This window comes from Rhinoderma darwinii, chromosome 5 (assembly GCF_050947455.1).
Source record: "Rhinoderma darwinii isolate aRhiDar2 chromosome 5, aRhiDar2.hap1, whole genome shotgun sequence".
In the NCBI taxonomy this organism is placed as follows: domain Eukaryota; kingdom Metazoa; phylum Chordata; class Amphibia; order Anura; family Rhinodermatidae; genus Rhinoderma; species Rhinoderma darwinii.
This window is the reverse complement of record NC_134691.1, coordinates 124036990-124056140: the sequence shown is the minus strand read 5'-3', so window position 1 is coordinate 124056140 and position 19151 is coordinate 124036990. Positions and strand designations below refer to the sequence as shown.

The following is a 19151-nucleotide window of genomic DNA, read 5'->3' as shown; positions in this document are numbered from 1 at the left end:
CAAGGACTGACAGCCAAACAGGTAGTGGCGGAAAGAGAAGGTAAAAAGGCAACGCAAGGAACGAATCAGTTAATGAAGGCATGTGGAATGGGAAAAGCGGGAAGATTAGATCATGAAAAATATAGATGATATAATGAGCAGATCCTTTGTGGGATTATTGTTTAGTTGGTTGTAATTTGGCTCAGTTGGATAGTGTATACAGAGTGTACGTAGGAGATACGTAGTGTGGGACTTTCCCTAACAGCCAATAGCCATAGTGTTTGTTAGTGAAGATAAAAACTGAGAGAGAAGGGTATGAGTCCCCTCCATCATAGCAGGGCTATGGGCAACAGTCACGGCAAACGAGAGTCTGGCCGATCACCAGATTACAGAGTAGGGCGTCCGCAGGCTTCTCTGACCCCACAGGAGAAGATGAATTTTGAGGTATGGCATATGGGTGAGCAAGCACCGGTTAAAATGGTGTAAGTTTACTAGGGGATTGTAAATCCAGAATCACTGAGCCAAATGACAAAGCAGATTGGAGTAGATGGATTGTAGCATCTTTTAGAAAGCAACAAAGAGCCTACAAATGTATGTAATGTTAATACACTGAAGTAAAAGTGCAGGAGGTTGTCAGAGGAAATTCATATTTTATAAAGAAAAGTTTAAAGCAAAGGAAGTTATAGAAGTAGTAGTTGTTTTAATGTTGCAAATGACCTTATAGTAAATTCCCATATGGTATAATTTAGAATCAACTAGTGTGATAAGAGAAGGGGGAGGTGAAGAACAGCTGCTAGTGAGATAAGAAATGTAATCTTGTTCTTGAAATGAATGGACACAACATTAAATGCTGATATAGATATTTTGTATGACTTTGTGTCATTTTGTAGATTGAATCAGGAAAAGTGATAAATGTAATAATGTATAAGCAGTCCTTCACAGCCAAACCACCAGACACCTCTGTCTTATATTATGAGACCCTTGATCCTGTCATACATTCTGCACAGAGTGCAGAGTTGCTTGCCCTGATCAAGGCATGTAAACTGGCAGAGGGAAAAAGAGGAGGGCGGCTCCAAGCCGCAGATTGGGCAAAAGGTAATCTGGAGAACAAAGGGAAGTTGGAAGGTAGAAAGTTGATGGAAAATGCTTTAGAGGGATTTGCAGAAGAGGAAGTTAGGAATAAGAAATGTATTGTATGTATTAGAAAACAGGACCAGCCGACGCCCGGTAATGGCGTCCGTACCTCATGTTGAGTGTGTCCTCATTCTTGGTGGGAAACCCCCTGCGCACTGTTTCCAATGGGAGAGGCTGCCCCCCCCCTGCCCCTGATGTGGCCACGCCCGGCCCATCCAAATCAGTATGAAATAATCACCTTGTTAATTTTGTCATTTGTAGTGTTTTTTTTCTATTTACAGAAGTTCCAGTCTAGTTCACTGATGAAACAACACGTAATCATAATATAGAGATGGTGGCCGACAGATTGTACGGTTAAACATTAACGTAGATAATTCCTATACAATAGTGTGATGAATGATTGCAGATACGTATGTTGCTTTGCAGGCATTGAAAGTGTTAAGATTGTGAGAAGTTGTGAGAAGCTGTGAGTTTGTGACCCCCCTCCCCCCTATAGTGTGCTGTGTTTGGGAGGAGGAGGAGGGGGGCTGACTGGGTGCAGTCTGCAGGGCTGATGAGACAAAGGGATCTCAATATGCACTGCTGAGATATATATATATATATATATATCAGTAATGTCTACAAACCGAAATAAATTTCTTCTCTTTTGCGCATGCGCTGTTGGTTATAAAAGTTACGATATTTATGTGTTATGATGTGATCAGATTTCATGTGTTTTGATAATTCAGATGTATTAAACTACAGATACTGTGAGACACGGGGGGTTTGAAAATGTATGTGCCCCCACCGTTATACTGTTTATTGGTTTGCAGTAATTAATGTTATCAGAGATAATATTTTCTGTTTTGTTGAATAACTAACTACAATTGTTCTATTTTTGATTTCACACATGAGTTATGTCATTGTAAAGATCAAATGTATTTTCGGCAGGAAAAAGTCATTTTTGTTTCAGGCTGTTGCACATTACAAGGGGTTAAACTAGTGTTATGTTGAGATGTAGTTTTGAACTCTGCTACATTACTCTCGCAGAGTCCACAAAGGGGGGAAGGGTGAAGGAACTGATCAGGTACAATTGTGGTTTATGTGTAAGAGACCATCCCCCTCCAGCAAAGTTACACAGGAGGCGATGTGACGTCACTCACACGAGTCTTTATGGATTTAGATGAGGGAGAAGGCAAAACAAAACTTGTCTGGACATTGTTAATTTGATGTAAAGTTTTTGGGAATGTTTTATTTTTATTTGTTTTTGTATTAATCAAGTATTTGCAGAACCTGATAAAAGTGAGATTCTCAAAGTATTCTGGATTATCAGCTGAATGAGGAGGAGTTGTGTTTGGTAGCGGCTTGTGACACCAATCCATGGAGTACCTCTACGCAAGCATACGTCCAAGCATATACTTTGTACTGTACTGAACAAAATGGACATGCCACTGCAGTTCTCACACAAAGTCATGGACCACAGCAGCGCCCGGTAGCATATTATTCAGCTAGACTAGACCCTGTGGCCCGAGGTTCCCCATCATGTGTGAGAGCTATTATTGCTGTAAATTCAATGTTAAACAAAGCCTCAGATTTGGTTCTGGCATTTCCAGTCCAAGTTTTTGTACCACATGATATTACTGCTATTCTTACTCAAGTACAACCTAAGCATTTGTCCACTGCAAGACATTTGAGATTAACCTGTGCTCTTCTTCTTCCTGAGCAGGTTACTTTACACCGCTGTACTACATTGAACCCAGCTACCTTACTGCCTTTGGAGCAAGGGGGAGAAGACGTAGGTAAAGTATGGTCACAATTTTTGCCTGAAACTGATGAACATGATTGTATGGCCCTTATGGCCCAGGAAACAGTGGGCTTTGCACATGTGAAAGATACCCCACTCCAAAACCCAGACCTAATACTCTTTGTGGATGGTTCAAGGTATTGTGTAGAAGGATCTTTTCTTACAGGATATGCAGTAACCACCGAAGATGTAGTCCTAGAAGCAGCCTCCTTACCAGCGTCCCGCTCAGCACAAGAAGCGGAGCTTAAGGCCCTGGCAGCAGCATGCCAACATGCAGAAGGAAAGACAGCAAATATATACACTGACTCTCGATATGCTTTTGGGATTGCACACGATTATGGCCCCATATGGAGGGCAAGACAATTTTTGACCTCTGCAGGTACACCTGTAAAGAATGCAGACTTTGTAAAATACTTGATGGAGACCCTGATGTTACCCACTGAGGTAGCAGTAATAAAGATAAAAGCTCACACTACGGCCAACACACCAGAAGCAAGGGGAAATGCCCTGGCAGACGAAGCAGCAAAGCAAGCAGCACAGAAGCTACCCGTGTTAGCAGCCGTATGTCAGATAAAAGATCCAGAGGAAACAAGACCAGCTGTAAGCCCGGAACTACTGCAAAAACTTCAAGGAGCAACGCTACGAAAAGATGGCCTCTGGCAATGCAAGAATAAACTGTGCCTGCCTAAGACAATGTTCCCAATGATGGCCCAGATAACACATGGAGAGACACACCAGTCAAAAACGGCAATGATGGACTTGGTTAACAAAACCTGGTATGCTCCAGGGTTTAGTGTGATGGCCAGCAGTTTTACACAAGGATGCATGATCTGTGCAACACATAATATTGGAAGAACTGTAAAAGTACCACAGAAGCACACACCCAGACCTATATATCCGTTCCAGAGACTACAGATAGACTATATTCAATTACCAAAAGTCGGTACCTATGAGTATGTGCTTGTTTGTATTGATCTCTTTTCAGGATGGCCAGAAGCTTTTCCAGTAACCAAAGCTACAGCCGTAGCCACAGCAATGAAACTGATCAACGAGGTGGTGTGCAGATATGGAGTTCCAGAGGTGATCGAGAGCGACAGAGGAACTCATTTTACGGGTGAAATCATGAACCATGTGTTGTCAGCTCTAGGCATAAGTCAAGCCCTACATACACCATACCATCCACAAAGTAGTGGGAAGGTTGAGAGACTAAATGGGACTCTCAAATTGAAAATCCAAAAAGCAATGGTAGAAACCGGGAAACCATGGACCGAGTGTCTACCATTAGCCTTGTTCTCAGTAAGATATACGCCCACAAAAAGAACAGGTCTCAGCCCATATGAGATGTTATTTGGGTCGGCTCCCAGATTAGGATGTTATTTTCCACAGGTGCTCCAAATGCAGTATGGTAGACTAACAGATTATGTATCAACGCTGAACAAACAATTGACCAAGGTGCATGCACAAGTTTTTGCTTCCATTCCAGATCCTGATTCAGTTGAAGGGACGCATAAGCTAGAACCAGCAGATTGGGTCGTTGTCAAAAGACACGTGAGGAAAAGTCTAGACCCAAGGTTTGATGGTCCTTTTCAAGTCCTACTCGTTACAAGCACCTCAGTGAAGCTCGAAGGAAAGGCAAGCTGGATTCAAGCAAGTCATTGTAAAAAGGTTCTTCAGCCAGAAGAATGAAGATCTTTGCGGTTGTTGCGGCGGTTGTTGCGTGTGCTCTTATACAAAAAGGCAGAACTGCTACTCCTGTACACGTAATCAGTACAGAATCACTGGAACAGTTCAGGACAGGGTGGGCGAATGCCACAGTGGATAGAAAGCAGGGTAACTACACCTGTAAGGCCAATGCCTCGTGTTATACTACAAATGTGACTACAACCGAAGGGACTTGGAGAAAAGGACCACATGGAGGGACTGTGTACCTTCACATAGACAAAACAGCCAACATTAGCATACAAGAAGAGACGGCTGTTGTTTTGTTGTTATGAACCAGATTTACAGTAGCTATAGAAATATACAACCAGTAAAAATAGAAACAAAATGATAAATAAGACTTATGAAAGATGCAACAAGGAGAGGCTCAACTCTACGATTGTAATAAAAGAAACTGATGGGATGATATTATGTATGAATAATAGCGAAATAAGAAATAGAATATATTTTGTATTCTTGATAACAATTTTAAGAGATAGTTTTAAGCCACATATAACAGTACAAAGTCTGGAAAGAATCCCACACACTTGTAAGAGCGCTGTAACCCAACAGCAGAAAAAGAATGTACACTTCAATATTTCCTTCCCTGAATCCCCCAGCTGTCATAGACAAAAAAGAGAATGGTATGACCCGCTATGAGGAGGGGTAGGAACGGGATTAGGAGTATTGAATGGTATACAGTTAGAAACAGTTATGAACAAATTAAACTCAGTGGGAGACGACACATCTACTGCATTAAGGATAGGTGCGTCATGGTTACCTACTACCTTTGACTTACAGCAGAAAGGGTTAGCTATAGATGAACTGTTCCTAAATGTTTTTAATGAAAGTATGCTAACCGAATATAGAACATTACAGAATGTATCAACTTTTGTAAATTGGACAGTATGTACGCTTAAAACGATGTGGCAATAAGAACAGATGAATCATTTTAAGAATAAATTGTTTAGTAGTCATGTTAGGCAATGGACAGACATTCTGCCCATAGGAGAGAGAAATGATACGTGGTTATTGTTACAGCCTGAGTATACTGAGTGTACACCTAAATGGTGTGCAGGAAGACTAATAGCATTTCATGTGAAAAATCCTACTCTATTATGCAAATTTATTGTTATGCCAATGGTAATGATTGATCCGGTGACATTATTAGGACAATATTGGATGCCGGAAATGAAAGGAACACACATAGATTCTCAAAATAAGACAAGGAATATAGATTTGTGCCAGTTAACAGAGCAAGGATATGTATGTAATGAACAGTCAGGGATATATGAACCCTGTCTAATGCAGCACCAGGATAATGTATGCGCACTCACTATAATCCCAGAAGCTAACCTACAGGTTTATATTGAAGTAGGTCCACAGCATGTATGTTTAATAACTAACGACAAGCAGACCCTTAGCCAGTTTAATCTCATAGGACCATTTTCAGGATGTCTATACAATGTGACGCATTTGACTTGGGGGAACCAAACTATAGTGTTCCTGCCTACTTTAGAAGAAATAATGTCCACTGTATGGGTACCTGAACCTTTGCCCTATGGAAATTTTAGTTTGCCACTGGAAGAGTTAAAACAAGTGTTACAAAAGTCTAAAGACGTAAAGAAATTGATAGCAGCCCATAATGTAACTCTAAGTAAAGTGAAAATATTGGCTACAATAGCAGCTAAGGAAGTAATAAATTTATCGTCAGCAATAAAAGATGCTAGTGCCCATCACTGGTATGACATATTTACAGGATTTTCCCCCACTGCCACTAAGATACTGCATGTGTTATTCCAACCCTTGATATGTTTCATAATATTGTTTATATTGCTTACATGTTTCAATTGTTATACATTTTGCAAAATAAGGGAAGCATTCAGTCAGAGGCCTATACATTATGATGAAAGAGTGTTGTGAGATTACCCCACCTACATACCTGTGTGAATCAAGTGAAGAAATGGAGCGAAGCCTTGCTATCAGGAGATAGAAGTAGCATTGGAATTTAGGTGTTGGTAAAATCACAAAAGGAGGGATTGTTATGGTATAAATATATGTATAATGTATCTGGGGCTCCAAGGAGTGAAAGGTTATAAAGGAGAACATGTGTTACAATAGAATGAATATTTTAGAAAGGTTAAGAGAGGAAATAGTTTGCAGCTGCTTTGCCGTCCCTTGAAATTGCAAACAGATGGTGGTCAATCACTTGACCACCCCCCTAAGCATAAAGGAAACCTAAGGGAATACCTGGTGCTCCGCCAATGAGTTTTATGGGAAAGAAGGATGTAAGGATTGAATATACAGATGACTCATATGTTATGGAATGTTCTTTGTTCGTCTGATGCTATAAATACGAGCACTGTGGTTAAATAAAGTCAGAAGGATTTTTACCTTGAGAAACGTCTCAGTGTATCTGTTGCTTCTCCGAGCTCGCACCCCCCCCCCCCCACCTGATTTGAACCTGCATGGAGATCAAGGCGTAACGTGACCTCATTGCGATCACAGTTGCGATTTTTGCGGCGTAATCACTGCGATTCCGCTTCAAAAGTCTCAACACTTGACTGTTTGTTGCGGGTTTTCCCCATTGAATTCAATGGAGATCTAAAACCTGCAACAAACTACCGGCGATTCCGCAACCACTATTGACATGCTGCGGCTTAAAAAAAACACACTGCGGATCAATTTGTGTGCGGCATCTCCACATATCACATACACAGCATGTGGATGAGAATTGAAATCTCATCCACTCCTCTGCTACTGTATTATGCTGCAGATTTTCCGCAACTAAATACATTGCAGAAAATGTGCAGTATTTACGCCACAGGTGGACTAGCCCCTAATGTGCTCTATATTATCTGAGGGAACCCACTATTCGCACCCATACACTTTCTATTAAGTGAGCTCACCATCACCCATAAGCTGACTGAGGGCCCCCTCCCCATCACAGGTGGGAAAGGGGGCCCTCAGTCAGCAAATTTGTGATATGGAGCTCCCTTGAAGGGGTTGTCCGGGCATGGGGCGGTTTTTCATACAGCCCCTATAAGTAGTGTTCAGGGGTGGCCCCCTCTCACGTGCCATCGGTCCCCCGGATGCAGAACTTATTAGGTGCATGTCAGAAGCACAATATACTGCAATACTAATATATTGCAATAATTTATTGTGTAAGCGATCCAACGATCGCTTGTTCAATTGCCCTAGGGAAACTAGTATAAAAAAGTTAGACAATTAAATAAAAGTCTTTGTTTCATAAAAAAATATATATATATTAAAACTTCAAGAAAAAAACCTTTTCCCATTTTCCCCCTAAAGCAATGTAAAAAAAAAACATTAAGATTAGTGGTATCACCGTAAAAGTCTGAACTATTACAATATAACATTATTTAATCTGCACAGTGAACGGTGTAAAAAGTCTCATGTACCCCAAAATGGTACCAATAAACACTACAGCTCGACCTGCAAAAAACAATCCCTCATAGCTCTCAATCTACGTAAAAAATAAAACTTCTGGCTCTCAGAACGTGGCGACACAATACTATTTTTTATTTATAACAATTAGTTTTTCCCTTGTAAAAGTAGTAAACATAAAAAAACTATATCAATTTGGTATCGCCGTAATCGTATTGACCCGTAGAATAAAGTTAGCATGTAATTTTTACTGCACGTTGAACACCATAAAAACCAAACCTCCCAAAAATGGAGAAATCACTGTTGTTTTTTGCCATTCCATCCCATAATTTTTTCCCAGTACATTATATGGTACAATAATAATAATATGGTGCCTTAAAAATCTACAACTTGTCCCGCACAAAACAAGCCCTCAAATAGCTGTATTGACAGAATGAGGGTATGTTCACACGCAGTGTTTTCAGTCGTACTTCGGGGCGTTTACGTCTCGAAAAACGCCTGAAAAAACAGAAGCTGAATATCTACAAACATCTGCCCATTGAAATCAATGGGAAAAACAGCATTTAGTTCATACGGGGCGTCTTTTTACGCCGCTGTTTTAAAAAACGGAGCGTAAAAAATGCTCCGTAAGGCCCTGTTCACACAGAGTATTTTGATGAGCTTTTTGGAGCAGAAACCGCTCCGCAAAACTTGTCAAAAACCAGCCGAAAATGCCTCCCCTTGATTTCAATGGGAGGCGGGGGCGGTTTTCTCCCGCGAGCAGTAAAACCGCCTCGCGGGAGAAAGAAGGGACATGCCCTATCTTCGCGCATTTTCGCCTCTGACCTCCCATTGACATCAATGGGAGGCAGAGAAAGCATATTTCGCTGAGTTTTTTGCCCGTAGCACTCAATGGCCGCAGGCGAAAAAGGCAGCGAAAAACGCCGTGAAAATCACGGCAAACGATTTGCAGGAAGGACAAAATCTGCCTCAAAATCCCAAACGGAATTTTGAGGCAGAATTTTCCTCCTGCAAAAAACTCTGTGTGAACGAGGTAGTATGTCACTTCTTGAGGCATTTTTTGGAGCTGATTTTCCATTGAACACTATGAAAAACACCTAAAAAAATGCCTCAAAAGAAGCTCCAAATTGAAAGAAGCTTAATTTTCAGCTTCAAAAACGCCTGAAAATCAGAGGCTGTTTTCTCAGAAAACAACTCCGTATTTTGAGACGTTTTTGGTTAAGTGTGTGAACATACCCTAATAAAAAAGTTATGGCTTTTGAAAGGTGGGAAGGATAACACAAAAGTGAATATCTGAAAAATGGCTGCGGAGGGAAGGGGTTAATTATCCTGTAATTCTTCATTTTTTCTCCATGAGACTTTCTCTCATATGTTAATTTTCAACTGGAGCGCTGCCTCTCCTTTCTACTTGTGTAAAATGAAAGGGACACCAGCAGATGCCACCCCCACAAATCTGATTTGAATTAATTTTGGGGTCTGGCGTTTGATTTCATTCTACATTTTCTACATATGTTATTGATAGTGTGTGGTACCATTGTTTGTACTTTATCCTAAATTGGCCCCTTGGAACAGCATGTCACATCAAACGGATAGCTAGTGAGCAGTGCTTGAAGGGGTGAAGATCGCACCAGTGCAGACTTCAGCACAGAGAAAGAAACCTTTAAAAACAGATTAAAACTTGTTTTGGCGCAGTACACCCGCATCTCTCCTCCACATGGCTGTCTTTTAGGGAGAGCAAGCGGGACCCATGCTCTGGGCCACACACCTGCACCTCCACATCTATGTACATACCCTCCATGCAACTGAATTAGGTCCTCTTCGGCTCCGGGTGCAGTGCTGGGTTCTGACACAGTTGATCGTCAGAACGTTGTATACGTGGTGCAGAGGAGTCAAGAGAGAGACTCCAGGAGCGGGGAGATTAAGTATATGGATACTGACTGCTGGGGCACTATATCTAAGCCTATCACGTGTGATACTGTCTGCAGGAGCCCTGGATCTAAGCCTATCACCTGTGATACTGTCTGCTGGAGCCCTGGATCTAAGCCTATCATGTGTGATACTGTCTGCTGGAGCCCTGGATCTAAGCCTATCACGTGTGATACTGTCTGCTGGAGCCCTGGATCTAAGCCTATTACGTGTGATACTGTCTGCTGGAGCCCTGGATCTAAGCCTATCACGTATGATACTGTCTGCTGGAGCCCTGGATCTAAGCCTATCATGTGTTCACGAAATTAATAAATTAAACGGACAACATGGAGTCGCCCCCACAAATCCTCAACTAATGCCTTGCCTGGCAATCTGGTGACTGGTTTTCCCTAAAACCCGCTGCCCCATGCTGTCCATTTGATTATTTATTTACTGGTTTATTCTAGCACAGTCAATGGTAAAAGGTTTTATGCTGTTTTACTGCGCAACAATATAAACATGTTTTACGGCACAATAAAGAGGGGTCCTGTATTATTTCTATATAGCTAATGGGTGGGCCCCAAGAATGATTTTCTCTAGTGGGCCCAAGATGCTCCAGTCCGACACTGATGGCTCCTCCTTAGAAAAGGCCATTATTGTTTAAACATGGGGTTTGACATAGTGCTAAACCAGAGAGCTGAGTCTAAGGGGACCCCAGGTATTCACTCTAACTCCTATACAGGGATCTGGGCTTTGCTGCTGGGGAACCCCAGGTTGCTGCCCCCAGAGTAGTTGCCCTTGGTGACAGACAACGTAAACAGATGTGGTACTAAAATCGGCAAACAGTATGCAGGGTCAGGTATAGAAAAGATCAGGGCAGGCGACAAACGGGCACTCACTGTTGGTCAAGCAAAAGGTCAGGGCAGGCAGCAGAGGTCCATCACAGGAGACTAGCAAGTGGTCATGATAGGCAGCAGGCAAAGATAGTCAAAGCTACAAATAAAGTAAAAAACAGGAATCTTCAAACAAACGATCAGCAGAGAATCACTAGCAAGTCAGGAGGAACCAAATTTCTCAGGAAATGAATTAAACCTGGGAGGATCCCTTTAAACTCTGGGAAAGCTGGGTGGATAATTAGGCACGCACTGTTCCTTTAAGAATAGTTAGGTTAGCTCTTACACACTAGGGAGTGCAGGAAGGACAATGGAGGGTGCGACCAGCCCAGAGTGATGGAGGGATTCTGCAGCGGCCAGGAGCCAGAGGACGCCGTGGAGAGAAAAGTATACGGCGGCCACCGTAAGCGGCGACCGTTGCAACAATGAAGAAGCTGCTGTTCTGGAGCTCCTCCTATTTATGAAACATTAATGACAATTAATATTTATGCGACCCTTAAAGGAGCATATTGGAAAGAGGTAGTGCAGGAAGAGAGGGGCAGCGATCGAGAGCGCCATCAGCCTAGAGTGATGGAGGGATGCTGCAGCAGGCCAGGAACCAGAAGAAGCCATGGAGAGATAAGTATACAGCGACCGTTTCAGCAATAAATAAGCTGGTCTACTGCAGCTCCTCCTATTAGCAAACATTAATAGCATATAGGAAGAGGGAGTTAATTTCCTAGAATTCAACTCTTTTGCAACCAATTCTATTTTTTTTTACTATGTCAATGCATAAAATGCTGGAATAAAAAAAGTTTGTAAATGGTCTTGCTTAAAAAAATCCTACTGTTCTGTGTTTGATCCTGCAATAAAGTGTTACTCCCTCACACCTTCTACTCTTTGTAAATCACAATAAAAGGTGGGATACAGTACAGAGTAAAATACATCTGCGAGATCAGACTACACAGGGTTTGCTTGTAGTCTGTAACCATGGAGATACATTTTTTTTGTAGGAACCATACGTGTAAAATCGTATATTTTTAATCGGGACTATTTGCGAAGTCGTTTTTATTTTAATTTTAGATGTATTGAAGTCTGTTGTGAGAAAGAGGAGGAGGAGCTGCTGCTGGCATGGGGGGAGAGGCAGACATTATTCCCTTGGTAAGTGTTGATGTCTTGTCCTCTGTCGCCATTTTGTGTGCTTCCACCTTTTGTCCCTGTGGTGTCTTCCCCTGTGGTGGTTTCCATCTGTCTTCTCTTGCCAACGTTCAGCGGGCTGCTACCAGACCCTGGCAGCGTCACTGGTTGCCAGGAAACAGAGTATAGCATCTGCTTGATGCTGATGTTGGTGCAGTGTTACGCCACTGATTGCTGTACCATGGTGTGCCTGCATAGGGTGGGACACAAAGGAGGGCATATAGAAGGAAAAAGGGGAATGAGCTGGGGAAACTGCGTGTGATGCCAGAAGAACCTGCTGCTTGGATATGCTGGCAGCTGGCCATGTGCAGCTGATGTCAGAGACAAACAAAATGTGGGAGCCATTACCAGGTCAGCGGTGGGAGTGACAGACCAGAGTTGGAGCATTCGGAGACAGAGGCCTATTCCTCTAAGTGCAGCAGAGTCAGTGGACTGGTGGTACAAAGAGAGACAGGCAAAGAGGGAATAGTTCAAACCAAGTTAAAGTGAGTTATTCCTCCTACTGCGTATCAGAGTGAAAATCCAAGTATTGCATTTTGCTCTGTAAGTGTTAGAAATCCTGTGTTGAAGTTACTATTGTACTATTGCTGAAATTTGTCTTCAGGGGTCCTTTAAAGAGACGGTACCCCATTTCGAAAAAGGAACTAGGACTAGAACTGTGTTTGTCACTCTGTGGCCTCGGCACGTACTCCAATGTAGAGTATTATGCAACATGTATGTTGTACGCTCGCGGCCTTGGTTGGTCAGGTATTCCGTGAAAGGTAGTTGTGTAATAGCCACAGGGGCCCGTGGATACGCAGAGTAATTTCTTTAGTTAATGACTGGTGCAACCCTGTGAGTTGTGAGAAGGCAGGGCAGGCTCTGGTAGAGAGTAGCCACTTTGGGACCCATAGCGGCACAGTAAATCAGACAGTAAGCCGACAGTCACTTTGGTGCTACCCAGCTTGGGGATTCCCATCTGGTCAATATCCCCAGCCCAGGTTTTAGGACCACTCAGAAAGGTTGTGCAACTGTGTTTACAAATAAAGTTATCTATTCGACTGCAACTGAATTGTCTGTGTCCTTAAAGGGGTGCTCCTCTTTCAACTTTGTCTAAATGGATGCTACATAATTTTAATAGGTCTCCTCAAGTAAATAAACCAAAATGATTGACTTGATACACACACATATATCAATGATGGGCTACAGAGTGAATTTTTGGAAGAAGCATATTAACTGCACCATTTCCTTCAGGTAGTAAGAGAATTTGTTTCAGGAGGGCGACTTCTATAGGATTAACAGTGTCTGAAAATGATGGTATGGATCATGTCTATTAACATCTTAGAAAGAATATAATCAAGGGTATACAGAGAAGTGGGATATTTTAGGATGTGAATAGATAATAACCATGTAAGCTGTAAACAGGTGATCTTTTGCAACACAATGACACGAAATTGCTGCAGAATAAGCAAATGGAATATGGAGATGTACTGATTTAGAAGGAATAATGTTAATAGTTCACAGCAGATAGAAAATAACTACTTGGAAACATCTATTACAGGGTCTTTATAGTGACAACAATCATTACAATTTAGTTCATTCAGCAGAAATCTGTTGCCAAGCTGGCAGGATCATTTTATGTATTTGATGTAAAAAAACCTTTTATGACACAATCCCTGAAAATACTTTCTGACTTTTTACTTAATTCAAATGGATAATAATCCTATCATTTGATGAGACTGCATGAACATTGAACTTTTGTCTGCCCTGATTTTGCCACATTTTAATTAGCTTCAAATATTTTAAAGTGACAAGGAAGAAAATGAATAGATAACAGGACGTCTTCTGCAATCTATGAAACATTTTACTATGTTCATTTTAAGGAACGGATAGATCCTATCATTGGCAATGAAAAGTATGGCTGGATTTACTGTACCAAGGTGCTAATCTTATTAAAGTGCACTGAGAGTAATATATTCAAATGTTATGACTCTGTCAACTGCGGTGCTCCTCTGTTTATGAACTATAGAACATCAGTAAAGTAGGCAGTCAAATGTAATAAATGCTGTCTACACATTTTATGAAATTGGAAGAAAAATATCAGCTAAGCCAAACATAAGACATTATTTTGTTTAAGCAACTGTACATAGAAAAGTCTCTAGAACGTGCTGCTAATCATAGATTTCCAGTAAAATCATAAAATACTCCCCATTTATTGCTGAAATAGCTTTGTAAGGTACTAACCTAGTAACAGATTGGGGGACATTTAACTATTTTTTAGGCATATTAAACAAATTTCACTTTCTTACGCCACGTCAGTGCTGGCCTACTGTACTTTACACCAACAATTTGGTGCAAGGAATGGTGCACGTCTTTAATAAATTTGGCACATTTTATACCTTCTCTTAGCCATCCCCTTTTTTCTAGACTCCCCTTTATTCTAGTATTTTCACAGCTGTAAGTGTAAAAAGTGTTCTAACACATAATAAATTAGGGTGCACACCATGTATTATACTTTTTGTTGTAATTCGAATCAAAATTTACAGATGTTTCCATCCTCACCTTTGCTTCAATTTGGTTAAGTACTCCAATTTCTCATTAAACCAATTAAATACAATATCGCGACATGCTAGCAAAACCCTTAATGGGCTGCAATTCATACCACAGGGTGGCCACACATAGACACATAAAGCATAGACCTCTTGTGATAGAGTTTCGCAAAATCATGTTTTTTTTTAAATGCTGTGTATCCCGTGCCACACATCTCAGCATATGTTGAGATAATATAAAAGTTAAGGAAGTAAACATTGTATTATCAATTTTGCTAAGCTGTCTACCCAAAGTGACCAAGAAGCATAATAATGTCATAAACCTAGCCAAATAGTGTATTTGGAAGCTAAATTGCTGGTGCAGACATTGCAGAGCTATGAAAAAGTTCCCAATGTACACAATAAACATGTCCATAGGGCACTATTAGCCTTTCGGCCTCCGTCGGACCGGTATACATCAGTATGACTTTTTTTTAAGGCTGTAATAGCGTAGTAGACTGTGCTATTTCATACCGCGCAGCATATGTTATTTAACATATACGTTGGAAAGCTTTAGTGACGTGACTGTCCATATTCCTTACTGTCTTTCCTAATATGTTTTGTTATGCAGCCCATGAACCATTGTTTTTCCCTCCTCTTAAAAAAATATTCAATTTTATTGATGTCTTTCTTGAAATAGGGTCTCCAGAACTGTACACAGTACTCAAAGTAAGGTCTTACTGGTGACCTATAAAGTGGAAATATAACCTCCTTTTTCATACTACTAATATATCTACATAGTAAGGTCTCACTGGTGACCTATAAAGTGGAAATATAACCTCTTTTTTCATACTACTAATATATCTACATATACAATCGAGTAATGTCCTGGCTTTCTCCATAGCTTGACTACAATGCATGCTTACTGCATGTGCTTGGGATGAACACCTTTATTTGGAAATTTTTCAGACTTATTTACAGCGTGCTATCTATATCTCAATTAGATCTAGGCTCAGGTAACAAACTTGTTACTCAGTTTCTCTGAACTCAAGAGGTTTGCATTAGGGTCCTATTACGTAGGCCCGATGAGGGCCCTTGTAAACGAGCACTGATCAACGAGATAGCTTGTTGATCGGCTCTCATTTCCACCTCTCACAAGGAGCTATTATCAGTAATGTATGGGGACGAGCGCTCGTCACTCCGATTGCTTGTCCCCATACATTTCTATCATGTCGGCAGGGAGATGTGCTGCCGACAACGATAATATTTTAGGCTGCATAAATGGTACAATAAGCCGATGAACTGTTCATCGGCTGATCGTTGCCCTGTTTACACAAGGCAATGATCAAGAACCTCTTTTATTTTTGGCTCCCATATCTCAGGAGCACATAATCTTATGGATATCAGTTCTGTAAATGTTACAATAGAAACACTTAGAAAACAGTGTGTGTAAATACTGTCTAAGGCATCATTCATACTTGTGGGAGATGACTCAATTTTCTGTGTATGGAGAATATGCAATGATTTGATGTTATTCTAATGTAAAGTTAACACCACTGACTTTCCAGCAACAGTTTCCTGCATACACTGCATATTTTTCAATAATCAGCATATTCCAATCAAATGCTATTTTATACAACATATTCAGTGGCGTAACTACCGCTATAGCATGGGGGGGTCCATGTCGCCTGCCGGCACGGGCCCCCACCATGGCCGGAGGCTCCGCTAGCAGCCGCTATGGCTGCTACAGCGCGACGCCACTGAACATTACGGCAGAGCAGGGAGGTATCTCCCCGCTCTGCCATTAAACAAAAGACATGTATCCCCTATCCACAGGATAGGGTATACATGTGTGATCGCTGCCACTGATAGGGAGAACGGGGGACTGAAAGTCCCCTGAAGTTCTCCATCACAAACCTCGGACTTCCGGGGTCTGTGTCGGCAGCTCCGTAGAAATGAATGGAGCGCCGGTCGCGCTTGTGCGCATGCGTGACCAGCGCTCTATCCATTTTTATTGAGCTGCGCAGACGCCGGAAGTCAGGGGTTAGTCATGGAGAACTTCAGGGGACTTTCAGTCCCCCGTTCTCCCTATCAGTGCCAGCGATCACACATGTATCCCCTATCCTGTGTCTTTTCACACTGTAGGTCGCATTTTTTTGGGGGGTTTGGGACGCTGTATAGCGTTCCCTACAGGGGGGGCTGTATGGCGTTCCCTACAGGGGGGGCTGTATGGCGTTCCCTACAGGGGGGGCTGTATGGCGTTCCCTACAGGGGGGGGCTGTATGGGGTTCCCTACAGGGTGGGGCTGTATGGCGTTCCCTACAGACCCCCCCTGTAGATAGCGCCATACAGCCCCCTCTGTAGATAGCGCCATACAGCTCCCTCTGTAGATAGCGTCATACAGCCCCCTCTGTAGATAGAACCATACAGCCCCCTCTGTAGATAGCGCCATACAGCCCCCTCTGTAGATAGCGCCATACAGCCCCCTCTGTAGATAGCGCCATACAGCCCCCTCTGTAGATAGCGCCATACAGCCCCCTTAGTAGATAGCGCCATACAGCCCCCTCTGTAGATGGCGCCATACAGCCCCCCCTGTAGATGGCGCCATACAGCCCCCCCTGTAGATAACGCCATACAGCCCCCTTTGTAGATATCTACAGAGGGGGCTGTATGGCATTCTCTACAGGGGGGACTGTATGGCGTTATCTACAGGGGGGGCTGTATGGCGTTATCTACACGTGGGCGGTAAAAAAAGGCACTATCAACAAGGTGGGGGTTGTGTGACACCCAGGGGAGGGGGGCCCCAGTCAAAAGTTTGCTATGGGGTCCAGTCTTTCCTAGTTACGCCCCTGAGCATATTCCCAATAGTATCAGTGCTTTGAATGCTTCCCAGAGGAAATATGCCCATTATGACATCCGTACAGAAATGTACTGACTGCAAAACGGGGCGCCATGCCATATTGTGCGCTCAATTAGAGATTTTTTTGCCACACTATACAAATCAGGGCAAAAATGGATGAGATTTTATTGCAAATTGCCACGGTTTTGCAATGAGGTTTTTTGCCGTGCGGTTTTTACAGCTGAACCATATCTATTTTACATGTTTCACCTGTGAAAACTGAACAAATAAAAACCGTATCGCAAACCATGGCAATTCATTCTTAAAGAGGCTTTGTCACCACATTATAAGTGCCCTATCTCCTACATAATGCGATCAGCGCTGTAATGTAGATAACATCAGTGGCTTTTATTTAGAAAAACAATCAATTTTGACCAAGTTGTGACCTATTTTAGATTTATGCTAATGACTTTCTTAATACGTTTTTTATCTTTTGACCAAGTGGGCATTGTAAAGAGAAGTATATGACGCTGACCAATCAGCATCATACACTTCTCTCCATTCATGTACTCAGCACATAGTGATCTTGCGAGATCACGATGTGCTGTCACTTACTCACACATTAACTTTACTGAAGTGTCTTGAGAGTGAATAGACATCGCTTCCAGCAAGGACGCGATGTATATTCACAATCCCGACACTTCGGTAACGTTTGTGTGTCACTTACTCACATCGAGATCAAGCTGTGCTGTCATTTACAGCGTGATCTCGCAAGATCACGCTTATTGTCATTAGGTCCCGCAGAAACGTTACCGAAGTGTCGTTACTGAAGTGTCTCGCAAGATCACTATGTGCTGAGTACATGAATGGAGAGAAGTGTATGACGCTGATTGGTCAGCGTCATACACTCCTCTTTACAATGCCCACTTGGTCAAAAGCTAAAAAACGCCCAGTTGTGCATTAAGAAACGAATTAACATAGATCTGAAATAGGTCATAACTTGGTAAAAATTGATCGTTTTTCTAAATAAAAAATACTGCTGTAATCTACATTACAGCGCGATCACATTATGAAGGAGCTAGGGCACTTATAATGTGGTGACAGAGACTATTTAAACCGCGGGCAAAACGGCTCGTGTATTTTTTAAGCCAAAACCAGGAACATAACCTAAACAGGAGATATATAAACAAAATCCTTAAAGTGTCTCCTCTCCTGAATACAATTCTGGATTTGGCTTAAAAAAATGCATGCAAAATCTGCCGAAAATCTGCTTTGTGTGAACAAGACCTAAGGGTACTCTTACATGGCCCGACAGGGGGGGCCTTGTAAACGAGTGCCAATCAATGAGACAGCTCGTTGTTCAGCGCTCGTTTGCTCCTTTAACAAGGAGCTATGTACGGGGACGAGCGCTTGTTACTACGATCGCTCATCCCTATACATTCTTATCATACAGGGAGATGTGCTGCCAACAACGATTATATTTTCGACTGCGTAAACGATACAATGATCCGATGAACAAGCTTTTGCTCGTTCATCGGCTGATCATTGACCTGTTTACACAGAGCAAAGATCGGGAATGAGCATTCTGTGAACGCTTGTTTGCCCGATAATTGGTCCGTGTAAAAGGGTCGTAAGGGTATAGTCACACACGGCAGATTTTGTTGCAGCCCTTTTCTTTAACTGAAAATCTGTTCCATTTATCTAAATGGAACTTGCAGAAATCCATGCACCTACTGCAGAAACAACCACATTCACGAGAAGATTTCTGCAACAAAATCTGCCACATGTAACTGCCCCATTACACATAGAAATTTACCCATAACTTTAAG

The 19151-nt window shown here is 42.1% G+C and overlaps 1 protein-coding gene and 1 long non-coding RNA gene across 2 annotated transcripts in view; both read right to left on the bottom strand.

Moving 5' to 3' along the window:
* The window catches only part of LOC142652708 (uncharacterized), a 31632-nt gene extending 20428 nt beyond the window's left edge, over positions 1-11204 (bottom strand). Inside the window, exons 1-2 of the long non-coding RNA XR_012847895.1 lie at positions 11087-11204; positions 10807-10900 (exon numbers count right to left, since the gene is read on the bottom strand). This is a non-coding gene — a long non-coding RNA (uncharacterized LOC142652708). The remainder of the gene's footprint in view (positions 1-10806; positions 10901-11086) is intronic.
* The window catches only part of DOK6 (docking protein 6), a 600408-nt gene that overhangs the window by 61479 nt on the left and 519778 nt on the right, over positions 1-19151 (bottom strand). The window lies entirely within an intron of this gene.